We start from the raw sequence: 26,660 nt of genomic DNA, 5'->3' as shown, positions 1-26,660 counted from the left end.
AAGATACAGGATTCAAGGGGAGAGTGTGGCTAGCTAAAAGATAAGATAACATCAACTACAAATGGATAAATGAACTTGCTCTGATCTTTGAAGGATAAGGTTAGAAGACTTTGGGTTGAATGAGGAATTACTGCATCATAATAGCAAGAAGTATGGTGCTGGAGAAGACTCTTGAGAGTCCCTTGGACTGCAAGGAGATCAAAGTAGTCAATCCCAAAGGAAATCAACCCTGAATATTCATTGGAAGGACTGATGTTGAAGCTGAAACTTCAGTACTTTAGCCACTTGTTGAGAAGAGCCAACTCATTAGGAAAGACCGAGCATGATGCTGGGAAAGATTGAAGGCAAAAGGAGAGGTCAGAAGAGGATGAGATGGTTGTATGGTACCACCAAATCAATGGACATGAATTTGAGCAGACTCTGGGAGATAGTGGAAGACTGGTGAGCTGCAGTCCATGGAGTCACAGTCAGACACGACTTAGTGACTGAACAGCAACAACAACATTAGCAAGAAGCATAGCTTTCCAATTGTCCTTATTCAAAAGTGGTTAAAAGAGTACAGATGGATGACAAGTTAACAAAGAGGGTACTGTAGCAGCTTTGATCTATCTTAACTAACTGGAAACATCTTTCCAAGAATTTGCTTCTCATATTGTTCTGACTAATGGTTGGCCACCAAATGAATTTGTCTAACATTTGGAAGGTCATTGTGATGAAGCAGCCACAGTTTTTATGTTTGGGGGTTTGGTGCAGGGCTCCAGGGACTATGGTTAATCACACATGTTGCTACTGATCTGATAGTTCATCTTATTGTTGACTCACAACTCCTTCACTTCCAACCAAATCTCCTCCTCATCTTTCTCTGTCTTGGGCCAAGTATGTATGTAGCATGATGCCAAATGACACCTACTTCTCCTAAGGTCTCCCACTACTGTGAAATGAGGGAGGTGAGACATAGACAAGTTTTAGTGTGTCTTTGTGGGCTCCACTATCTTCATAGTTCTAGTTTGTCATTTGAGTCACAGTTCATCCATGCTTCAGTCTCTATCCAATGTTCTTCTACAAATATTACTCCAATGACTAACACTAAATTCAGTCTCAACACCAGATACTAAGATAAGAGCTTTGTATACACTCTTCCACCAGACCTAGCAATTGCCTGAATTCTAACCTTTATAACTAACTTCTTATTTGTCACCAGTAGTGGTTCTGCTTCTCTGATTGTACCTTAAGTGACAAAAGTCTAAGAAGAAAGGACTAAGGAAATTATTTTCATGATGATTCATGATAACTATACCCAGATTTGTGATGTGAGTGTATTTTAGGGAAACTGTCACTTTAAATTATTGTGGAGGAAGTTTACAGCTTTAGACAACTTTGCACATCTTCTGTATGATTGATTTAAAGTCAAGAATTCAAGAGAACATATTAGTCGACAATCACTCTGGACACCTGCTTCCAAATGACATCAAAGAAGCTTTTATTTAGAATTTAATTCTCTGATCCAGACTCCAGATGAAGCAACCACAGAACTACCATTTCTTGTCTGGGGTCTGCAGGTGTGCATTTCAGCTGGGGTCCTGCAGCAGGGGATCTCTTGTTTATTTAGTTCTGGGGTTTTTGTTCAGTCTTTCCTATTTCTTCAAGCACTGTGAGTCCCAGAGAGCACAGAAGTACTTTGCAGAATCTTCCAGTTCTACGGCTGAAATGGTGAGGCTGATAGAATTATGAGCTTTCTGGAAATTTACAGAGTAGCGGCCGTGCCTTGAATTCCCATGATCTGAATACAGATGAATAAGATAAGTCATCTGTTCACTGGGAACCTGCTTGTACCAAAAAATGTAGTACTTGTACACATACCAACTTGTCTCATACTGACAGTTCAGGGTGACTGTCTTCCCCACTTCACTGAGTATGTCTGGTTGGTCTTGAGTAACACTCTGGGCCACACCAGATCCTGTGGGTGAAAAAAAAAAAAAAACAAGAAAACAGAGCTGAAATAATGAAAAAAATAATGTAGAAATTAGACTAATTTTGGACCCAAATGTTTACAACCCAAACTGAAATCCTAAGATGCTTGCTTTTCTCCAACCTCCTTTCTTCCCCAAGTCCCTGCGAAGCACCATGTGCCTGTGTGCAGTCCTTTCACCCTGAACACTCACACCCATGTTTTGAAGCATCCCTACCAGAGAAGGTGAAGAACAGGAACACCCAGAGCAGGCTGGAGAGTGGCATGAGGCATGAAGTCCCCAGCACAAGTGTGTCTAATTCTGCCTCAAGCTAAGATTTTAGTGTTTTTAAATTCCTGGCAGCACAAATATATAGTATATGGTTCCTGTGTGACTCCTCCCAAACAGGAAGTAGGGTGTCATGTTCATCGACCACGTGGTCTGTGTACAGATAAAGTCTGGCTCACCACACACCTTTACTTTGTCTACTTTTCTTTCCCTGGTCATTATGTTTGGCATATCCTGAAAAGGGGCATGAAGAATGCAATTAATATTAAAGGTTTGAACTGAGGGAAAATGAAGATTAAACAAGTTGACATACATTTTAAAATTTTTATTTATTTTAATTGGAGGCTAATTACTTTACAATATTGTAGTGGTTTTTGCCATACATTGACATGAATCAGCCATAGGTGTACATGTGTTCCCCATCCTGAACTCCCTCCCACCTCCTCCCCATCCCATCCCTCAGGGTCATCCCAGTGCACCAGCCCTGAGCACCCTGTCTCATGCATCGAACCTGGACTGGTGATCTCTTTCACATATGGTAATATGCATGTTTCAATGCTATTCTCTCAAATCATCCCACCCTCACCTTCTCCCACAAGTCCAAAAGATTGTCCTATACATCTGTGTTTCTTTTGTTGTCCTGCATATAGGGTCATCTTTACCATCTTTCTAAATTCCATATATATACACTAGTATACTCCACTGGTGTTTTTCTTTCTGACTTACTTCACTGTATATAATAGGCTCTAATTACATCCACCTCATTAGAACTGATTCAAATGCATTCTTTTTAATGGCCGAGTAATATTCCATCATGTATATGTCCCACAGCTTTCTTACCCATTTGACTGCCAATAACATCTAGGTTGCTTCCATATCTTGGCTATTATAAACAATGCTGCAATGAACATTGCAGTGCATGTGTCTCTTTCAATTCTGGTTTCCTCAGTGTGTATGTCCAGCAGTGGGATTGGGTCATGTGGCAGTCCTATTTCCAGTTTTTTTAAGGACTCTCCACACTGCTCTTTATCGTGGTTTTACTAGTTTGCATTCCCACCAACAATGTAAGAGGTTCCCTTTTCTTCACACTCTCTCCAGCATTTATTGTTTGTAGATTTTTGGATAGCAGCCATTCTGACCAGCATGAGATGGTACCTCATTGTGCTTTTGATTTGCGTTTTTCTGATAATGAGTGATGTTGAGCATCTTTTTGTGTGTTTGTTAGCCATCTGTAAGTCTTGGGGGAGAAATGTTTGTTTAGATCTTTGGCCCTGTTTTTTTTTCTTTTTTCCATTTATTTTTATTAGCTGGAGGCTAATTACTTTACATCATTGCAGTGGTTTTTGTCATACATTGAAATGAATCAGCCATGGATTTACATGTATTCCCATGCCAGTCCCCCCCTCCCACCTCCCTCTCCACCTGATCCCTCTGGGTCTTCCCAGTGCACCAGGCCCAAGCACTTGTCTCATGCACCCAACCTGGGCTGGTGATCTGTTTCACCATAGATAATATACATGTTTCAATGCTGTTCTCTTGAAACATCCCACCCTCGCCTTCTCCCAGAGTCCACAGGTCTGTTCTATACATGAGTCTCTTTTTCTGTTTTGCATATAGGGTTATCATTACCATCTTTCTAAATTCCATATATATGTGTTAGTATACTGTATGATCTTTATCTTTCTGACTTACTTCGCTCTGTATAATGGGCTTCAGTTTCATCCATCTCATTAGAACTGATTCAAATGAATTCTTTTTAATGGCTGAGTAATATTCCATGGTGTATATGTACCACAGCTTCCTCATCCATTCGTCTGCTGATGGGCATCTAGGTTGCTTCCATGTCCTGGCTATTATAAATAGTGCTGCAATGAACATTGGGGTGCACGTGTCTCTTTCAGATCTGGTTTCCTCGGTGTGTATGTTTGGCCCATTTTTTGATTGGGTCATTTCTTTTTCTGGAGTTGAGCTACAGGAGCTGCTTGCACATTTTTGAGATTAATTCTTTGTGAGTTACTTCATTTGCTATTATTTTCTCCCATTCTGAAGGCTGTCTTTTCACCTTGCTTATAGTGTCCTTCATTGTGCAAATGCTTTTAAGTTTAATTAGGTTCCATTTGTTTATTTTTGCCTTTATTTCCAATATTCTGGGAGGTGCGTCATAAAGGATCCTGCTGTGATTTATGTCAGAGAGTGTTTTGCCTATGTTTTCCTCTAGAAGTTTTTTAGCTTCTGGTCTTACATTTAGATCTTTAATCTATATTGAGTTTATTTTTGTGTATGGTGTTAGAAAGTGTTCTAGTTTCTTTCTTTTACAAGTGGTTGACCAGTTTTCCTAGCACCACTTGTTGAAGAAATTGTCTAGTCTGTATTGTATATTCTTGCCTCCTTTGTCAAAGATAAGTTGCCCATAGGTGTGTGGGTTTATCTCTGGGCTTTCTATTTTGTTCCATTGATCTATATTTCTGTCTTTGTGCCAGTACCATACTGTCTTGATGGCTGTAGCTTTGTAGTATAGCCTGAAGTCAGGCAGGTTGATTCCTCCAGTTCCATTCTTCTTTCTCAAGATTGTTTTGGCTATTCAAGGTTTTTTGTATTTCCATACAAATTGTGAAATTATTTGTTCTAGTTCTCTGAAAAATACCATTGGTAGCTTGATAGGGATTGCATTGAATCTATAGATTGCTTTGGGTAGTATACTCATTTTCACTATATTGATTCTTCTGATCCATGAACATGGTATATTTCTCCATCTATTTGTGTCATCTTTGATTTCTTTCATCAGTGTTTTATAGTTTTCTATATATAGGTCTTTTGTTTCTTTAGGTAGATTTATTCCTAAGTATTTTATTCTTTTCGTTGCAATGGTGAATGAAATTGTTTCCCTAATTTCTCTTTCTGTTTTCTCATTGTTAGTGTATAGGAATACAAGGGATTTCTGTGTGTTAATTTTATATCCTGCAACTTTACTATATTCATTGATTAGTTCTAGTAATTTTCTGGTGGAGTCTTTAAGGTTTTCTATGTAAAGGATCATGTCATCTGGAAACAGTGAGACTTCTTCTTTTCCAATCTGGATTCTTTTATTTCTTTTTTGTCTCTGATTGCTGTGGCTAAAACTTTCAAAACTATGTTGAATAGTAGTGGTGAGTGTGTGCACCCTTGTTTGGCTCCTGACTTTAGGGGAAATGCTTTCAAGTTTTTACCATTGAGGATGTTTGCTGAGGGTTGGTCATATATGGCTTTTATTATGTTGAGGTATGTTCCTTCTATTTCCTGCTTTCTGGAGGTTTTTTTTTTTTTTTAATCATAAATGGATGTTGAATTTTGTCAAAGGCTTTCTCTGCATCTATTGAGATAATCATATGGCTTTTATCTTTTAATTTGGTAACATGGTGTATCACATTGATTGATTTGTGGATATTAAAGAATCCTTGCATTCCTGGGATCAAGCCCATTTGGTCATGATGTATGATCTGTTTAATACATTATTGGATTGTTTTCTAGAATTTTGTTAAAGAATTTTTCATCTATGTTTATTAGTGATATTGGCCTGTAGTTTTCTTTTATTGTGGCATCTTTGCCTGGTTTTGGTATTAGGGTGATGGTGGCCTTAAAGAATGAGTTTGGAAGTTTACCTTCCTCTGCAAATTTCTGGAAGAGTTTGAGTAGGATAGGTGTTAGCTCTTTAAATTTTTAGTAGAATTCAGCTGTGAAGCCAAAGTTGACATACATTGATTCAGTAAAATAATTTTGTCATCATCTTTAAGATATAATTTAGTATAGCCTAAGAGATATTCTTGTAATCTACTGATTTGTCATTCATTTAGCCTATACTTACTTTTCTCTGTCCAGAATTTAGTGACTATGTTAAAACATCCACAGATCTTAGGACTTCTGGGTGAATAGCAATCTTATACAAAAAAATTAATGTACCTCTCTCTTTCTCTCTCTCTCTCTTTTTTTTTTTTTTTTACTGTGTTCCAGGGCTCCACTTAGATTTTTCAATAAATAAAACCACTTCAACATAAAACAACTTAAAAAAATCAGCCCATCTGAATTTCAGAGTATTCAGTGGTGTATATTTAAATGCAATTATAACTGGAATAAAATATTATTCTTTTTAAATTTTATATTGAATCTTATGTATTAACTTTGAGTGCAATCAGGCTATTCAATCCTGTTACCTCTAAATGTAGAATTCTACTTATTAGATCATCTGTCCTAGAGTCATTCTCATGTCACATTTTCTGTCTCATTGGTCCATAGTGTTCAGTCTCACTTGTCAGTTGCTCATTATTATTTCTCTTTATAAAATAAAGATAAACATGCCAGATCTTTCTCTGGTGTAATGCTATAATGCACTCCTACAAAACTTAATATTTACAGACTGTAGACACTTAGTACCTGTCAACACCAGAGAAGATGGTGGCTGAAGTTCTCCACACTGTTTCATGTTCGTGTGGAATGTAGCTGTCAATCTCCCATTTGCTTTCATTGCTGTAATAGATGAATTAATATAAAAGAACCAAAGGCAAATAGACAAGTAGAAAAGAAAATACAGATAAGGTCTTAAGTAGTGCCATTTCGTGGAATTTAAGATCAAAATAACTCACGAATGACTGAAGCAGGGAGGATAGTTCATATTTATCTGAAACATCCACTCTTCTTTCTCATTTCACTTCTGAGTGCTGACAGGCAATGAATGCCCAGGCTTGATATTATTTGTAACTAAGCAGAGGAGATCAGATCATGAATGACCACAGCAGCTTCCAAAGCAGCATGATATTATAAAATATAAATATATACTAATATAATAATTACATATATCAAGAAATTGGTATTCCTTATACATCAGTTTTTATATGCATTCTTTGGTTTCAATGAATTAGTACATGAAATTTTATCACATGTATTGGTTCTTGTACCACCACTAAAATCATGACACAAAATTGTTTTGTCTCTTAAAGAAATCCCCTCTGCACACTCCCCCCACCCCTGCAGCTATTTCTAACCCTAACTACTGATCTCTTTTTCATCTCTCATTTTGTTCTCTGAGAATGTTGTATAAGTAGAATCACAGTATGTATACAATCATAATAATCCAATAAGTGTAATCATACACCAAATAACCTCTGAGATTGACTATTTCTTCATTCAGCATAACATCCTGAGAGCCATTTAGGCTATTGTTTTATAGCTGCTAAATCATGTCCCACTTTTTTGCAACCTCACTAACTATAGATTTCCAGGCTCCTCTGTCCTTGGAATTTCTCCAGGCAAGAATACTGGAGTGGGTTGCCATTTTCTTCTCCAGGGGATCTTCCCCACCCAGGGATCAAACCCCTGTCTCCTGCATTGCAGGCAGATTCTTTACCACCGAGCCACCTTGGAAGCCCCATCTAAGCTGTTGCATGTATCAATAGTCTGTTTCTTTTAATCACTACAGACTGTCACCAACTTATGATGTCTTGACTTTGGATTTTTGACCTTACAGTGATAAGAAAGTGATGCACATTCAGTAGAAACCATACTTTGAATTTTTTAATTTGATCTTTGTCCATGCTAGCAACATTTGCTATATATTCTTTGGTGATCTGGGCAGCAGCAGTAAGCTGAGCTCCTGGCCGGCCCTGAGATCATGAGGGTAAAAAACTGACACACTTACCTTCATTCTATAATCATACAGCTATTCTATTTTCCACTTTCAGTACAGTACTCAATAAATTACATGAGATTTTCGACATGTTAGTATAAAATAGACTTTGCATTAGATGATTTCTCCCACCTAAAGAAAAAGTAAGTAGGCTGAAGTGAAAAAAAGTAAGTAGGCTCAAGTAAGTGTTGAGCACCTTTAATGTAGGCTGGGTTAGGTATACTAAATGCATTTTTGTTATTTTCAACTGAAAATGGTTTATTGAGACACAACTTTACCACAGGTTGAAAAATATCTATAAATAATATGTCATTGTACAGAGGTATTACAGTGGATTTTTTTATCTATTCACCTAATGAAGAATACTTGACTGGTTTCCAGCTTTTGGCCATCACAAATATAGCTGCTATGAATATTAATGTACAGATTTTTGTATAAAGATAAATTTTTTATTTCTCAAGCATAAATACTCAGGAGTATGATTGCAGAGTTGTAAGTTAAGTGAATATTTAAGTTTATGTGGAACGGTTGAACTTTTTTCCAGAATGACTGGACCATTCACCCACCAGCAATATATGAGGGCTCCAATTTCTCTGCATCTTTGCCAGAACTTGATATTGCCAGTATTTTTAATTTTAGTCCTTATGGTAGATGTGAAGTTGTATCTCTTTGTGCCTTAATTTGCATTTCCCTAATGACTAATAATGTTGACCATCTTTTTTTCTCTTTATTTTTTAAATGATGAAAGTATACATTAAACTCAGAAAACAAAGCACAAACTACAGTTTCACTATATATTACAACTATTTTTTAAGTAAATAAATTAAAATTTTTAGTTGGAGTTTCAATGGCAAACTCTCAAAAATTAATAGAACGAATATACAGAAAAGTAGGAGGGTACAGTAGACCTGAAGAAGCACTATAAATCAACTTAAGATTTATGCAATTTTCACACAATAGTAAGATGCAAATTCTATTCAAGTTCCCATAGACTATAAACTAGGAGACACTGGAACATATCCAGGGACATAAAACAAGGTGCAAAATTTCATGGTCTAAAGATATTGAAATCCTACAGTCTGTTTTCTAATCACTGTGGAATTATGCTAGAAATCATTATCAAAAGATACTTGAAAATAACCCACATATTTTCCAGTGCAATGTGACATTTACTAAGAGAGATATTTGACTTAGCCTGACCATTTTTTTATATGCTTATTTCCTTACTACACAGCTCTCTGGCGAAGTGTCTGTGTAAATCTATTGTCCAGTTTTCACCTGGACTGTTTTCTTCCTGCTGAGTCTAGAGAGTTCATTGTATTCTGAACACAATCTTTTGATGACAATGTATTTCCTGTCATTTCTGTGGTTTGTCTTTTTCCTTCTCTTAACAGTGTCTTTCACAGAGCAAACAGTGTCTTTCACAGAGCGAATCCTTAATTTTGATGAAATCTAAGTTTGTTTATGGATCATGCTTTTGGTGTCATGTCAAAATTCCTTTTGTTCAACCCTAGGTCATGAAGATACTCTCTTATGTTTTTCCTAAAAGATTTGGTAATTTTACATTTTACACTTGGATGTATGGTTAATTTTGAGGCTGTCCCCCTCTTTTTGTATAACGTGTGATATTTAGGCCAAGTTTAATTTTTCCCCCAAGAATATCCAATTGTCCCAAATCATTTGCTCATAGACTATGTTAATCATTAAATTGTCTTTCCCTTTGTCAAAAAATAAATCTTTCCTACTTGTGAAATCATTCTTCACTTATCGTGAAAAAAAACTTGTTAATTTATTCCTTTATTACCCTTTTAAATTATAGAAAACTTGTAGAATAATTTTCTTTTTAGTTACTTATATTTATAGTTCGTGTTTTTTCTTTTTTCCCTTGATAATTCTACCTAGAAATATTTCAAACTTATTGACCATTTTAGCAAAATTAACTTTGTATTTCCTGGCTATCCCTATAGATTTCTTTGTATTTCACCAGTCCAATAGTTTATTATTTACTTCTTTCAGTTTATGTTGGGTTTAATTCACTTCTCTATCATCTTTCGCTGAAAGCCTAGTTGATAGTTTTTCAACCTTTTTTCTTTAGTTAAATAAGCACTTAAAAACATATATTTCCTTTTATGTATTATTTTAGCTGCATCTCATACATATTTATATAATGTGCTCTCACAATATTTACTTTCCAAATATTTTCTAAAGTCATAGAAATTGTTTCTTTAACCTATGTTTATTTTTAAGTTAGTGCTGAGATCCAGCCTCTGCAGGATCCAGGGGGTACCCTCAGGATGAACAGCTTCTGCGAGAGAGAGACACGTGAGACCAGCCTTGATAGGGCCAAGTCTGCGAGGGAGGGAGAGAGAGAGAGAGAGAGAGAGAGTGACCAGACGGGGGTGGGTGCAGAGTCTGGCAGAGTCTGGCAATGCTTTATTTTTTACCATAGCTTTTATACCCTAAGTTAGTACATTTCTAAGGGGAAGATAGTTTAACATTACATCAGCTTGTTCGTCACAAAACCAGGGTGTTTTCTGCTCTTCTTTGTTTTGAGGGTCTTGTACATTATCTTTGGCCTTTGGGGGCCCCCTATTAACTTTTTATGCAAGTAGGTAAAATGTAAACCTATTTTCTTTTTCTATAGTGACCTTAACTGAAGGTTTAAACAGTGTGATAGGGAATGTACAGGTAGAATTATATTTGCAATATAAAATTAAACCTTTCTGAAAAAAGTGTCATTTGCTTTACCTAAAAAAGTTTACCCCATACTGACTCTGCGATTTTGGTGAGGAGCTTTTGCCTAGCACCTGACTGACAATTAAAAACCCATCTATTTATCCAACTGGGGCCAAATTTTTAAATTTCTTAGATTTTAAAAATATTTAAACAGAACCCTTAGCACTTTAAAAGGCAAAAATTAGAAGAAAAACCACAGCAAAAAAACCGCAAGAAAAATCCAACCCAAAAACCCCACCTATAAAATAATTTTTTATGTTTTTTAATGGGGACTCCTTTCCCCCTTAAAGGGTCTATATTATTGGGCTTTTATATAATAGAAATTTTTTTTGCTATTTTATAATTAGGATATTAAAGAAATCTGCATATTAGTATAAGGAAAATGCATTTGGCTAACAAACTACCAGAAAAGGAGTTTAAATTTAAAAAACCCCTTTCCCCTGAATAATCTCATAAATACCACCACCTGGGAAATTATTGATTAAATTTTAAAATTTGATTTTTTTTGGAAGAGATGGGGAAGGCTTCTGCCTGTGTCAGAGAAATTAGGGAGTAGTCCATTGAAGCAGGCATCAGAAAGACAGGTATCATCTTTAAGGTGAGCGCAGGGGGCAGGTTTTCAAAATCCCTGAAAACCTGATCTGCCTTGCCTGTCAGGCTTTCTCCTCGTGACCTTGTCATGGGTGGGATCTCGTGAGCTGGCCTTTTCGAAACCCCTGAAAACCTGATCCACCTTGCCCGTCAGGTTTTCTCCCCTATGGCCTTTTTAGGGGTAGGGTCTCATGTGTTGGCTCCCGGCAAGTTAGTGCATATATTCCAAATATTTGAGAGGTTCTACAGACATCTCTTTGTACTAGATATTCTGTATCATTTCCATTTTTGTTGAAGAATAAATTCTATGTAACTTCAGTTTTCTTAAATACATTAAGATTTTTATGACCAAACAGACTTTGTGCATGTGTGCATGTGTATTTCAGCCACACAGCAGGGTGTGGCTGCAGGTCAGCTGCAGGTTTGGGTACAGGCTGCAGGTGCCTGGGGAGCACCGGGCACTTGCTGCAAAGATGTAGGTGGCTGAGTCTCCGGGCTGGGAAGTTGCAATGTACAATAAGAGCCGTTTGGCACTCTTATTGAGGGAAACTGAAAATTTCATCTTCCATTTCATTCATAACTGAACTTATGACTATCAAGAATGCGGAGGCTTTACCAGAATACTGCCAGCACCACAGGAGATAGTCAAACGCACCCTTCTCATAACTTCAGTTCAGAATTGAAATCTCTCCTTCCTGGACTGTCAAAGATTGAGGGTCGGGTTTTACCTGCTTTGCACTTTTTTTTCCCTTCTGTGTCCCCTCACCCCTTTCTTAAAAAGTAAAAAGCTGTTAGTCCCGGGGACCTATTTCTTTTTGGTTTCTATCTGTATGAGTTGTTTGTAATCCTTTTTCAGTCCACCCAAAATGAGAGATATCCAGATGTTCTCCCCACAAGTCATAGCCTAGTTGAGCCCCAGAATCAAAATGATGCTCCCATATTTTTTCATTTTTCTGGGATCAGGGCTCAGTGCAACTAAGTTCCTCTTCTCTTTCTCAGCCCGCTAGAACTTTAAGTTCATATCTGCTTTTAAATTTTTCAAAGGCCCCAACCCTTTAAAAAAGGGTAATATCTTTATTTTGGGTGATTTCTTTAATTTTTTTCACTTTTTAACATTTTTGAGTTAGCATGTGTACTTGTCACTCAATCAGTCCAACTGTTTGAGACCCCGTGGACTGGAGCCCTCCAGGCTCCTCTGTCCATGAGATTTCCCAGAGTTTCCCAAGAATACTGGAGTGGGTTACCATTTCCTCCTCCAGAGGATCTTGCCAACCCAGGGATCAAACCCTTGTCTTCTGCATGTCTGCAATTGGTTGGCAAATTCTTTACAACTGAGCCATCTGGGAAGCTGTGGTTAAATGTTTATTTTAATTCTGTCTTCCTATCACCTGCTCTGCTAGTTCCCAGACAGAAGTTTCTAGTGCAGAAGGAGATACATGTTGAGAAGGGAGTAAAGACCAAAGTCTGTAATCTGTAGGGCCAAAAAATATCTGCGGTTAAACTGTCCCAATGTGGTGGTAACATGAAGCCCGCAAAATTGCCCGTGGGGCCCCACGGTGTGATGAGGTGGGGGAGGGGCTGAGCCCGGGAGGGTTCATGTGAGGCTGCAGGTGCCCGGGGGAGCACCGTGCTGCGCAGAAAAAATAAGTGCCCCGGGCTGTGGTCCCGGGGGGAGGGTGCAGTGGCTGCGGCGTTCTGCAGGGGGCTGTGGGGGCCTTTAAATTTTCCCTTCTGCTTTGTCCCCGAAGGGAAAGTAAAAAAAGGGGGATGGGCGGCCCCAGGGTTCTGAAGATACAGTTCAACTCTGTGGGAAAAATGGAAAAATTACACTGAAACGTGTAGCTGGCTCCCCCCTGGAGATCAGGGCTGGGGGGCTCTGCTCCACATCCGCCCCTCGCACACCCGATGGGAAAGAAAACAGTCACTGTGAGGGTCACTGTAACTCTACTAAAACCCGAAAGTGCCCCCCCCCACCCCATCCCACAGGGGGGGGGGCGATGAGAAGGCAGAAAGTTTCAGGATTGTCAGTCCTCTCCCCCCCCTCAAAAAACAGGCAGGCCCCACTCCTTCAGGTTCCCCCGTGGGGGTAGCCCCAACTCACAGCAAACTGGCAAACAAAAGCCCGCACAGTTTCCTGCTGCCTCTTCATGATGCTTCCTCTTCTTGTTGGGGCATTTTCACGCAAGACACCTAAACCAAAAAACCCCGGGGATTTAGTGACGTAAGTCGTTCCTGCTCCCGCAGCCCAAACAGCTCACCCAACAAACCTGCTCAGGTGTCACGGGCAGGAGCCCCCCCTCCCCCCTCAAACCCAATCAGAATGTGCTGGCCAGGGGCGGTGAGAGGGGAAAAAGAAAGATCATTATTTTATGATTTTAGGGACTTTTCTGAGAGCATTTAGGAGAGGAGACCCTGTTAGGAATTTGGGAGAATTTTAGGGAAAAAAAAAGCAAAAGTTAACTGTATGCCCCGTCTTCCCCTTCACATGGCCTGAATGCGTAGATTTTCCCTAATGAAATACTGTTTCCCGAAGTGCTGAGGATGCAGCTTTTGCTTTTCTTATGCACTTACTTGTGGTTCTGAAGGGTGCTCATGAATCAGCACAGTATAGTAAGTTGCTTCTATTGGCCGGAACACTTTGCTGTATTAACCAGTATTATTTTTTTAATTTATTTTAAAAATTAATTTATTTCTAATTGGGGGATAATTGTTGTACAGTATTGTGTTGGCTTTGCCATACAAGGATGTGAATCAGCCAGAAGTATACACACAAAAAAATTGTATATTAATGCATATATATGGATTCTATAAAAATGGCATGATGTCTTTAAAAAAAATATTATTTATTTTAGACTAAGCCTGCATTGAGAGCAATATGTGTTATCTTTACCACCAGCTAGACATTGAAAATTGATTGTAATAGTTTTATTTTAATAAAACAGCTATAATTTTGAAATAAATTATTTTTTAAAATTTCTATTGTAAATACATTTTTAATTGTTTATCACTAGTTTTATATTCTGCTTTTTAATTTTAGTAGGCAATTTTAGGGGAAAATAAGTGCTTTTGGTGTCCCCTGCATTGGCAGGCAGATTTTTTACCCCTGAGCCCCCAGGGTAAGCCCCTGTGCTGCTTGCATCCTGCATGCTAAATTGCTTCAGTCAGTCAGATTCTTTTCAACTTAATGCTGTGTCTGCCAGGCTCCCTTTTCCATGGGGTTCTCCCGGGGAGAATACTGGAATGGGTTTCCAGCCCCCCCCCCAAGGGGTCTTCCCGAACCAAGGATTGGACCCGGGTCTCTTGCAGCTCCCGATGCAGGTGAATTTTTTCTGTGAGCCCACAGGGGAACCCCGTGTGCTGTTCGGGATATCAAATTGTGAAAACTTCTTATAGGGGGGTTTCCGAATGCTAGAAAGTGAAAAATTATTATTCACTTAATTTTTGTTTCTTTCAAAAAACTTCTCCATGGGAAATATGAATGTTCTAGACTAGCAACAAAAAACATTTCAAATCTTTCTCAGAGAGAGTAGTTTGTTTTTTTGTAATGGGGCAACTATAACATATAGAGTTTTCAAAAATTTCCCCTTGATCCTAATGGAAGAGCCTTAGTATAAAGGGGAATTATTTGTATGTTTCCTGCCTTTATGTTGGGCTAGCAACCCTGAAACCAACATTTTATTGACTGGAAAAAGATAAAAATTTTTAAACCTCTTTCTTTTTTTGCTTGTTAAAAAAATTTTTCCTGACAATCCTCAAATTCTTCTCAGATTCATCAGTAAACTAGGTGCTTATTCCTTGTCCTCTTTTTCTTCTTTTCTTTATCCATCTTCTTCCCTTCGCCTTCCCTTCATTTTCCTCATCTCTCACTGCTCTCTGACTCTCCTTCTGGATGACTCTAGATTTGTTCTCATGACTGCTCCCCCCACTGTGTCCCTGCTTCTTCCCACCAGAGATACGCACAGGTGCAGCCCATCTGGCCCGTGTGCCCTTAGGAGCAGAGTACTAGCGGTTCTTCAGGGTGACCCGGGGCAGGCCAAGGTGCTGGACTTTCTGTCTGAAGTATGGTCAGGAGGCCCTGCTGTTGTTCACTGTGCCCTTTTTAAAAATGAATGACATACTGTGGGGCTGGATTGGGATTTTGCCCCATACCAATGAATTTTGTAGTCTATGATGGTAGGTGGTTACAAAAGGGGGTTTACATTTTCTTTCAGCACAAACCCTGGGAGGGCTGGGTGGGTTTTGCATTTAAACCAGTCCTAAAGCATAAAGAAAATAAAATTATCCCCTGATAACAAATCAGTGAAATTCTGTGGATGAAGGGCACAACATTCCCATAACTGTCTGGATGTACCCCCTACTCCAGTGTTTTTATGTATGTCCTGAGAAATATTATTGGTGCTTATTATGAGCCAAAGAACATGGCAAAATCTGAGAATCTATAGGCTTTTCCCCGTTCCCTTGGCCCCCGTAACCCCAGAGATTTTTCCCAACCTGCTTAATGCTAAAATCTCTTCCGGTCTGGTAGAAATTTAACTGTCATGTAGAAGTTTGTACTCCCTAGAAATGTAGGGTTGTTCTCAATTCCCTTGCTACAAGTGAATAAAACACAGGGAGGGGGAGAGCAAATGCTCCCTTGGCCTCAAAGTATCCCTTGCAGACACAGAACATTACCCAAAGGTCGAAAAAAAAGTTACTCCAATCACCAAACCTCATATTTCAAGGGGAAACCTGATTGTGGGCTCAGAATACACTTGTGTTGCTCCTGGGTTGCTCCCGAGAATAGAAACAATGCTGCTTTTTTGGACCACAACCAGTGCAGGTGTCTGTTGTGGTGTGTTGTTGCCAGGATCTGTCAGCCAATGATCAAGCAGTTCCTCATCTAGGTCTTCTTGCCCTGTTTTAGTCACATCCCCCAAAGGAGAGACATCCCCACCTCACAGGGTGCCGACTGCTATCCCTTGTGAAGTTTAAAGTCTGGCTCTGGAAAAGGAACCTGATCATGATGGTTTTTGTCTATCAAGAACCTTGTTCTATCATTTCTTCTTCAAAGAAATTTTCTGAGTTCCATGAAGTTGTGGAAAACTTATTTAATCCCAGAAAACTATATGAGTCTCAATTTTAAAGAGATAAAAAATTCCCATCCGCATTCTAGGGAAATGTATGTAAGATTTTCAACGTAGGCTTGATAGCTCTGGGGACAGGAAAAAATTTTAAAAGCATTCGGACAAAAGCTAAAACTTGAGTCGGACTTGGAGTCGGTCCTGAAAATGTCCTTGGTTTTTTGCATCTGTCTCCCTCTAGGCAGACATTTTCAATGCATCGGTTTTTTTGATATGGTAATGATGATACGGATGGGATTCCCTCGTCCTCCTTTTAAAGGGTCCTGAGTCCTTATTTCCCCCTGTGCCCACGTTTGTAGGTGCTCTGCACCAAAAGGGGGCTGAGAACGAGAAAAAAACGGAAGGGAGAACAAATCTCGGGGTAGAGAGGGTGGAGGTGGATGATCCCCGGGAGAGAAAGAAAGGAAGAGAAAAGAAAATAAGGAAAAAGGGAAGGGAAGGGTTAATCAGGGTGGGAAATGGGAAAAAGGAAAATTTAGGGAGGCAGATGGAAAAAAGGGTTTTGGCTTAAGGCTAGGGTTCACGAATCCTTGACCCTATGCACTCAAAAAAGGTTATAAAATCAAGTTGTCTAAAGATGATGAAAATCTGTTTTTTTTTTTTTTTTTTACTTTTCTGTGGAACATCAATGGAAAACAAACTTCTTTCCTTTATAGCCAGAAAGGACCTCTGTTTCCAAATGACGCAACCCCCTCTAGTGACTGAATATATGAACTGCAAAGCTAAACTCCCACCGGATGTCAACTTTTTCAAAAGTTCCTCAGGTAGAAAGGTAAATATCCCTAGTCGTTCAGTTGGTAAAGGATTCGTCTGCAGTGTAGGCAAAGGGGGATTCGATCCCCGGAACGGAATAGTCTCCTGAAAGGGAAAACGCTAATTTAGTTTTTTCCCTGATCTAGCAGATGTTGGGAATTTGCTCTGGTTCCTCTGCCTTTTTTAAAAAACCCGCTTGAACATCCGGAATTTCACAGTTTACATGTACTGTTGAAAGCCTGGCTTGGAGAATTTTGAGCATTACTATACTAGGTGTGAGATGAGTGCAATTTTTGCAGTAGTTTTAGCATTTTTTGGGATTGCCTTTCTTTGGCATTGGAATGAAAAGACCTTTTCCGTCCTGTGGCCAATGCTGAGCTTCCAAATTTTTGGGGATATTGAGTGCAGCATTTCACGCATCATCTTGAAGGATTTGAAATTTCAAAATGGAATTTTTATCACCTCCACTGCTTGTTTGTAGTGATGTTTCCCCAAGGCCCATGATTCACATTCCAGGTTGGTTGGCTCTAGGTGAGTGTGAGTGATACCCATCCTGATTTCTGGGTCATGAAAATCTTTTCTGTACAGTTTCTGTGTATTTTGCCACCTCTTCTTAAAATCTTCTGCTTCTGTTAGGCCAAAATTTTGTCCTTTTTAAGCCCCTCTTTTCATGAAATGTTCTTGACATCTCTAATTTTGTTGAAGAGATTTTAGTTTTCCCATTTTATTGTTTTCCCCTATTTTTTGCATTGATCTCGAAGAATGATTTCTTTTCTCCCTTGCTTTCTTTGGAAAAATTTGATTAAATGGGAATTTGTTCCTTTTCCCTTGCCCCTCGCCTTCTTTTACAGTATTTGTAAGGCCCCTCAGAAAGCCATTTTTATTTTTTGCATTTCTTTTTTTGGGGTGGTCTTGATCCCCGTCTCCTGTACAATGTCATGAACCCCCGTCCTAGTTATCGGGACTTTGTCTATCGATTTTGTCCTTAAATCTTTTTCTCACTTCCCTGTATGTCATTTTAAGGATTTGATTAGGGGCATCAAAAAAGCAAAAGAGTTCCGAAAAAAATTATGTTGCTTTTTTGACTATGCCAAAACCTTTGATGGGTCACAATAAACTGTGGAAAAAAATTTTGAAAGAGTGGTACCAGCCCCCGCCTGCCCCTTGAAAAAACTGTATGAAGTCAGGAAGCAATAGTTAAAAATGGGCATGGAACAACAGACTGGTCCCAAAAGGAAAAAGGTATGTCAGGCTGTAGTTGTCACCCTGCTTATTTAACTTTTTGGAGGTTTTAAACATGAGAAATGCTGGGCTGGGGAAAGCACAAGCTGGAATCAAGATTGGGGGAGAAATATCAATAACCCCAGTATGCAGATGACACACCCTTATGGCAAAAAGTGAAGAACTAAAGAACCTCTTGATGAAAGTGAAAGAAGAGAGTGAAAAGGTTGGCTTAAAGCTCAACATTCAGAAAACTAAGATTATGGCATCTGATCCCATCACTTCATGGCAAATAAATGGGGAAACAGTGAAAACAGTGGCTGACTTTCTGGGCTGATGGTGATTGCAGCCATGAAATTAAAGACGCTTACTCCTTGGAAGGAAAGTTATGACCAAACCCTTTGACAGCATATTAAAAAGCAGAGACATTACTTTGCCAACAAAGGTCCATCTTGTCAAGGCTATGGTTTTTCAAGGTTGTCATGTATGGATGTGAGAGTGGACTATAAAGAAAAGCTGCACGCTGAGAATTGGGAGGGCTTTGAACTCTGGTGTTGGAGAAGACTCTTGAGACGCCCTTTGACAGCAAGGAGATCCAACCAGTCATCCTAAAGGAGATCAGTCCTGGGTGTTTATTGGAAGGACTGATGCTGAAGCTGAAATCCAATACTTTGGCCACCTGATGTGAAGAGCTGACTCGTTTGAAAAGACCCTGATGCTGGGAGGGATTGGGGGCAGGAGGAGAAGGCGACCACAGAGGATGAAATGGTTGGAGGGCATCAACGACACAATGGACATGGGTTTGGGTAAACTCTGGAAGTTGGTGATGGACAGGGCGACCTGGCATTCTGCAGTTCATGGGGTCGCAAAGAGTCGGGCACAACTGAGAGACTGAACTGAACTGAACTGAACTTGCTCCAGTATTCTTGCCTGGGTAAATCCATCAACAGAAGAGTCTATAGTCCATGGTGTCCCACTAGTTGGACACGACTGAGATACACACATCTTAGTTGTATGACCTCTGTATTCATCTGTGTTTTCTTAGTTCTATGCCACTCCACAAATTGTTTTCATTATTTCTGGCTCCTTTCTTTGTCACACCCCCATTATGATCCTCAGTTGCTGGCTTCTTTGTAGTTTTCCTTTTGTCTTTTGTCTTCCCATATTTAAAGGTTATTCAATGTTTATAGAGAGAGGTTGGTACAGATAAAGCACTCAAGAGTTATCTGTTTTCTGAATGAGTAGATGAGTTGTTATTCATGAACTTAGTGAAAGAAGTTATACTGAACAACTCTTGAAATTATTCTAAAAGCAATCTTTCAATACTATGGAAGTCAAGTTAAACAAAAGACTCCAACAGGATAAATAGAGGGTTATATTCATGGACAGAATTCAAGAACAGATAACAAATATCCAAGTCTAGGATGGAGGAAAATTAAACTGATATGGGTATAAATATTATTCCCATATAAATATTTAACAAATATTCATAAATATTCTTTGGTAGTCCATTCTGTGGTGGATCACACACACACAAGTCAACACCCACTACTACTGAAAATATAGGAACAACTAAAAATGAATTCATTTAAACTATGTAGGAATATATTATTTTATTATATTACCAAAAGGCAGGAAAAAAAAGTTTTTGCTTCTTGGTATCTTTGACTTTATTTTTTAGAAGATTTCACGACACACTTCAAAGTGGCATTTTAAATAATATTGAAAAACAAAAAAATGAAAACTAAAATATGGAGAATCTAAAAATAAGTTTTTTAGCTTATTTTCTTTTCAAAATTTTTAATTTTAGAAGATTATATCTTGACCATATGAGACGAAGTTATCTTTCTTTGCTTGATGAAAACCAAAATAATGTACTTAATTTAATTTTAAAAAATCAAGAGAATTTGATGAAAGGCTAATGTCTCTGCATGATGAATACTCCCAACAATCCAAAAATAAAAGAGAAATTCCCAAATCTAATAAAGGGTATCAGTGAAAATATCAAAGTTCAATATTATTCCCTACAGGATCACAAACAAGACATGTACTTCTATCATTACTTCTATTCACTGTCCTAATGGAGGGCCTGGGATCAAACCAGGAAAGGAAATAAGATATATTAAGTTTTAAAAGGAGAAGCAAAAAATAAAAAAAATAAAAGGAGAAGCAAAACTATTTTAATTTACAGATCATAAGTTTATACATGTAGAAAATACAAGGTACCTCTGAACAAGCTGTTTAAGAACTATAACCTATTAGTGCATTGATACAGTCACCAAACACAAAACTCAATTTTATTTCTAGGTTCTAGCAAAAGCATTAGAAAATGCAATTAAAATGTCATTTATCAAATGCTGAGGAACTAATGTCATATAAGGTATGCAAGACCTCTTCTTGATTCCTCTCCAATAACTCTAGAATAATTTTGATTTGAGAGATAAAAATCACATAGCATTTTAGGGAGATGAGAAACGTCCTCACTTCTGAGGTCTGGGGTAACTAACATAAAGCATGGCCTGGTACTCAGTGGTGACCTGTCCTTGCCACCTACAGACACTAATGTCAGGAAAGACCATTTCCTAAGGCCGCTCAATGAAATAGTGTTTTCAAAACCCCCCAAAAGAGGTTGGTACCATTTATTTGGCTGTTGAACTAAATCTGTTCTCATATTGACAGGTATCTAGCTCTGTTCTGGCTATTTCAGGGCATAATTAATTCCCTGTATTTGCATTTTCTTTACCCAATTAGTCCTAGCTCTGGATTTGATGCTGGGCATTTAGGTCAATTAAGGTAAAAAAGCTATACGAAATAAAAGATAAAATTGTTATAAGTAGCCTTGCTTCCCAGGTGGCTCAGGGGGTAAAGAGTCTGCCTGCCAACCAGGTGGACTATTTTTATTTACACATCATACTTTGTACATGTAGAAAATACCCCTGCATTGGGAAGATCCCCTGGAGAGGGGAGGGGGCAGCCCACTCCAGTATTCTTGCCTGGGAAATCCCATGGACAGAGGAGCTGGTGGGCTACAGTCCATGGGGTTGCGAAGAGTTGGACACGACGGAGACTAAACAAGAGCAACAATACAAGTCCTCTACAAAAATGTTAATACTAATGAAAGAAATTAGAGAGGACCTAAATTAATGAAAGAAATTAGAGAGGACATAAATAAAGAGGTTATGGATCTAAAGACTCCATATGTTAAGATGTCAATTGTCCTAAATGAATTCATAAATTCAACACAATCCCAATCAAATTACCTCAATCTCTTGTGTTAGAAGCTGTTCTATAATTTATGTGAAAGTGCAAAGACCTAGAATAAGCCTTGAATAAGCCTTGAATAAGAGAAGGAAAACATGACTTGCATTTCCAGAAGCCCCAGTAATTAAGATAGAGTGGTCTGTTGGTATGAAGATAAAATAGTCAATAAAGAAAATCAAGTCCAAAAAGACGTGCCATAATACATGTGCCATCAATTTATTTTCTCTAAAGGTGCCTATGCAGCTCCACTGGGGGAAGGTTGGTCTTTCTAGGATAATAGCTAGAACAATTGGCTATTTTTATTTTTTGGAAGTACCAGTGTTTTGTAGCTTTCTGTGTATAAGTTCTGTACTTATTTTCTTAGATTTATGCCGAAGGATTTAGGGTCTTTCTTGAGCCATTGTAAACAGTATTATATTTTTAATTTAGGCATCCACATGTTTACTGGTAATATATAAAAATGCATTTTTATTTGTGTGTCTACCTTATATATCCTGAGACCTTCTGAACCCACTTAATAGTTGTAGGAGTTTTGGAGGGTATATTCTTTGGGATTTTCTACGTAGATAGAAAATAGTGGTAATTTGACTGCCTTTCTGTCTTAAAAGATTGTTTATATATTTATTTTCTTACTGCACTGGCTACAATGTCCAGCACTGTGCTGAAGGAGAGTGATTAAAGTGGGTATTCTCCCTTTGTTCCCTTCCTTAGGGAAAAGTATAATATTTTACCAGTAAACATGCTAAGAGCTGTTGAGGAACTTCTCCGTTATTGCTGTGCTTCTTAGAGTTTTCACCACAGCTGACTATTGTATTTTGGCAAATGCTTTTTCAACACATTGCTACTCCTGAACTAGCTCAACTTATTGTTGACTCACAACTCTTCCACTTCCCGTTAAATGTCCTCCTCATCTTCTTTGTCTTGGGCCAAGTATGCATGTAGCAAGATGGCAAATGATACCTACTTCTCTTCAAAGTCACCCACTATTGTGAGACTGAAGGAGGTGAGGGACAGACAAGTCTTTGTGGGTTCCAGTTGTCCTCATAGTTCAAGTATGACTTTGTTTGTCCAAGTATGTCCATGCTTTTGCCCCCATCAGACTTTGCTTTACAAATGTTAAACTCAGTTCAGTTTTGTTCAGTTCAGTTGCTCAGTTGTGTCTGACTCTTTGTGATCCCATGGACTGCAGTATGCAAGGCTTTCCTGTCCATCGCCAACTCCCGGAGCTTACTCAAACTCATGTCCATTGAGTCAGTGATGCCCTCCAACCATCTCATCCTCTTTCGTCCCCTTCTCCTCCACCTTCAATCTTTCCCAGCATCAGGGTCTTTTCCAATGAGTCAGTTCTTCGAGTCATGTGGCAAGGTATTGGAATTTCAGCTTCAGCATCAGTCCTTCCAATGAATATTCAGGACTGATTTCCTTTAGGATGGACTGGTTGAATCTCCTTGCAGTCCAAGGGACTCACAAGAGTCTTCTCCAACACAACAGTTTGAAAGCATCAGTGTTACTCTAAGCTGACTTAAAGTGAATTCAGGCTCAACAACAGATATGAAGATAACAGCTTTGTACAGACTCGTCCACCAGCTCTAGCCATTGCCTGAGTTCTAATCCCTAGAACTAATCTCTTATTCTACATCACCCATGGTCTGCTTTTCTGATTGTGCCCTGACACAAAGTCTAAGAGGGAGTGACTATGGAAATAGTTTCGATGGTGATTCCACACTAGACCCAGGTTTTGATGAAGTAAAACTGCCAGTCTAAAAATATTATGGGGAAAGTTTTCAAATTTAGACAACTTTACAAATGTTCTGTACAGTTGATTTAAAGTCAAAAATTCAAGCGAATATATTAATAGAAAGTTACTCTGGACACCTGTTTCCAAATAACATAGACGGTGCCTTTAACTAGAACTAAATCTTCTGATCCAGACCACAACTTAAAATAACACAGGACTATCATTTCTTGTCTGGGGTCTGCGGGTGTGCCCTTCAGCTGGGGTCTTGCAGCAGGGGGCCTCTCTCTTACTAAGTTCTGGGGTTTTTGTACAGCTTTTCCTATTACTTCAAGCACTGTGAGTTGAGAGAGAGCACAGAAGTACTTTGCAGAGTCTTCCAGTTGTAAGGCTGAAATGGTGAGGCTGATGGATTTGTCTGCTTTCTTAAAGTTTACAGAGTAGCGGTCTTTCCTTGCATTTGAGACTAATGAATCCTGATGAATAACGTAAGTCATCTGTCCACTGGGAGGTTGCTTGTACCAATAAAGGTAGTAAGCGGTCCAACTTATTTCATACTGACAGTTCAGGGTGACTGACTGCCCCACTTGGTGGATATATCTGGCTGGTTTTGAGTAACTTTCTGGGCCACACCAGATGCTGTGGGGAAAAAAATCAGAAAACAATGATGAAGCAGTGAATAAAATAATCTAGGAGTTATTTAGGATCCAAAGACAAAAAATTGAAATCATAAGATTCTTGCTTTTCTCCATCTTTCCTTTCTTCCCCAAGCCCCTGTGAAGCACCACGTGCCTGTGTGCAGTCCGTTCACCCTGAATACTTGCACTCACATTTGACAGCATCCCTACCAGAGAAGGTGAAGGCCAGGAACACCCAGAGCAGACTGGAGAGCTGCATGAGGCATGGATTCCCCTGCTCAAATGTGCTCAGTTCTGCCTCAAGCTGAGAGTTCAGTGTCTTTGAGTGCCTGGCAGCACATATACATACTACCCGGTACCTGTGTGACTCCCCCCGACAGGAAGTGGGGTTTGTCATGTTCATAGACCATGTGGTCTGTGCATGCATGGGAAAAAGTCTGGCTCACCACAAACCTTTACTTTGCTTGTCTTTCCCTGGTCATTAAATTAGGCAGATCCTGAAAGAAGGCATGAAAAAAGCAATCAGTATTAAAATTTGAGCTGAGGAGAACTGAATATTAGACAAGTTGACATACATTAATAATTATTTAGCAAAATTATTTTGCCATCCTATTTAATATATAATTTACTATAGCCTATGAAACTTTCTGTAATATACTAACAGGTCATTTATTTAGCCTATAGTTTTCTCCATCCAGAATCTAATGCCTCTTTTAAAAACTAGCAGATCCTCTATGACACACCTCCCAGAATATTGGAAATAAAAGCAAAAATAAACAAATGGGACCTAATGGAACTTAAAAGCTTTTGCACAACGAAGGAAACTATAAGCAAGGTGAAAAGACAGCCCTCAGGTTGGGAGAAAATGAAAAACAAATTGAAGCAACAGACAAAGGATTAATCTCAAAAATATACAACCAACTCTTGCAGCTCAATTCCAGAAAAATAAATGAGCCAATCAAAAAATGGGCTAAAGAACTAAACAGACATTTCTCCAAAGAAGACATACAGATGGCTAACAAACACATGAAAGATGCTCAACATCACTCATTATCAGAGAAATGCAAATCAAAACCACAATGAGGTACCACTACATGCCAGTCAGGATGGCTGCTATCCAAAAGTCTACAAACAATAAATGCTGGAGAAGGTATGGAGAAAAGGGAACCCTCTTACACTGTTGGTGGGAATGCAAACTAGTACAGCCGCTACGGAGAACACTGTGGAGATTCCTTAAAAACTGGAAATAGAACTGCCATATGACCCAGGAATCCCACTTCTGGGCATACACACCAAGGAAACCAGATCTGAAAGAGACACGTGCACCCCAGTGTTCATCACAGCACTGTTTATAATAGCCAGGAGATGGAAGCAACCTAGACGCCCATCAGCAGACAATTGGATAAGGAAGCCATGGTACATACACACCATGGAATATTACTCAGCCATTAAAAGAATTCATTTGAATCAGTTCTAATGAGATGGATGAAACTGGAGCCTATTATACAGAGTGAAGTAAGCCAGAAAGATAAAGACCATTACAGTATACTAACACATATATATGGGATTTAGAAAGATGGTAATGATAACCCTATATGCAAAACAGAAAAAGAGACACAGATGTATAGAACAGACTTGTGGACTCTGTGGGAGAAGGTGAGGGTGGGATGTTCCGAGAGAACAGCATCGAAACATGTATATTATCTATGGTGAAACAGATCACCAGCCCAGGTTGGGTGCATGAGACAAGTGTTCGGACCTGGTGCACTGGGAAGACCCAGAGGGATCAGGTAGAGAGAGAGGCGGGAGGGGGAATCGGGATGGGGAGTACATGTAAATCCATGGCTGGTTCATGTCAATGTATGACAAAAACCACTACAATATTGTAAGGTAATTAGCCTCCAACTAATAAAAATAAATGAAAAAAAAAGTCACAAATACTCATAGTAAAAAAAAAATAAGTAAAATAAAAACTTGCAGATCTTAGGTTTCTTGGTTAATGGAAATTTTATTCAAAATCATTAATGTATCTCTGTCTTTGTATTGAGTTTTGTGACTCTATTTAGGTTTTTCAATAAATAAAATTACTTCACCATGAAATGACAAAAAATAATCAGTCCATCTGACTTTCAGAGTCTATTCAGTTTTAAATTTTGAATGAAATTACACAGGAATAAAATATTCTTTTGAAATTTGAAATTGAGTCTTATTTATTAGACTTTGAGGAAGACCAGGATACTCAGTCCTGTCCCCTCCACAAGCAGAATTGCATTTATTAGACCATGTGTCCTGGAATTGTCCTGACGTCACATTTTCTATGTCAGTGGTCCAAAGTGTTCAGTCTCACTTGTTAGTGGCTCATTATTTTTTTCTCTTGGTGTAAAATAAATTCAAGATAAGTATGCCAAATCTTTCTGTGATGTAATGCTGTAATGTTCTCCTACAACACTTGGTATTTACAGGTTTTAAACACGTTTTTGTTTTTGTTCAGTCACTAAGTCATGTCCAAACTTTGTGACCCCATGGATTGCAGCACCCCAGGATACACTGTACTTCAGTATCTCCCAAAGTTGCTCTAATTCATGTCCATTGAGTCAATGATGCTATCCAATCACCTCATCCTCTGCTGCTCCTTTCTCCTTTTGCCTTCAATCTTTCCCAGCATCAGGGTTTTTCCAAGAGTCGGCTCTTCATATCAGGTGGTCAAAGTAT

At 38.7% G+C, this 26,660-nt stretch overlaps 1 long non-coding RNA gene across 1 annotated transcript; it reads right to left on the bottom strand.

Annotated features, from left to right (window-relative positions):
• Positions 1–1,694: 1,694 nt before the first annotated feature.
• On the bottom strand, positions 1,695–24,223 carry LOC110150796 (uncharacterized). Its single transcript, XR_011486177.1, has 3 exons — positions 24,159–24,223; positions 1,861–1,957; positions 1,695–1,780 (listed from the first exon to the last, which is right to left on the bottom strand). It is a non-coding gene; the product is annotated as an uncharacterized lncRNA (long non-coding RNA).
• Between the last annotated feature and the right edge of the window lie 2,437 nt (positions 24,224–26,660).

The sequence above is a fragment of the Odocoileus virginianus genome, unplaced genomic scaffold (genome assembly GCF_023699985.2).
Source record: "Odocoileus virginianus isolate 20LAN1187 ecotype Illinois unplaced genomic scaffold, Ovbor_1.2 Unplaced_Scaffold_27, whole genome shotgun sequence".
NCBI lineage: Eukaryota > Metazoa > Chordata > Mammalia > Artiodactyla > Cervidae > Odocoileus > Odocoileus virginianus.
Note: the sequence above shows the minus strand (reverse complement) of the source record. Positions and strands in the feature narration are given on the sequence as shown.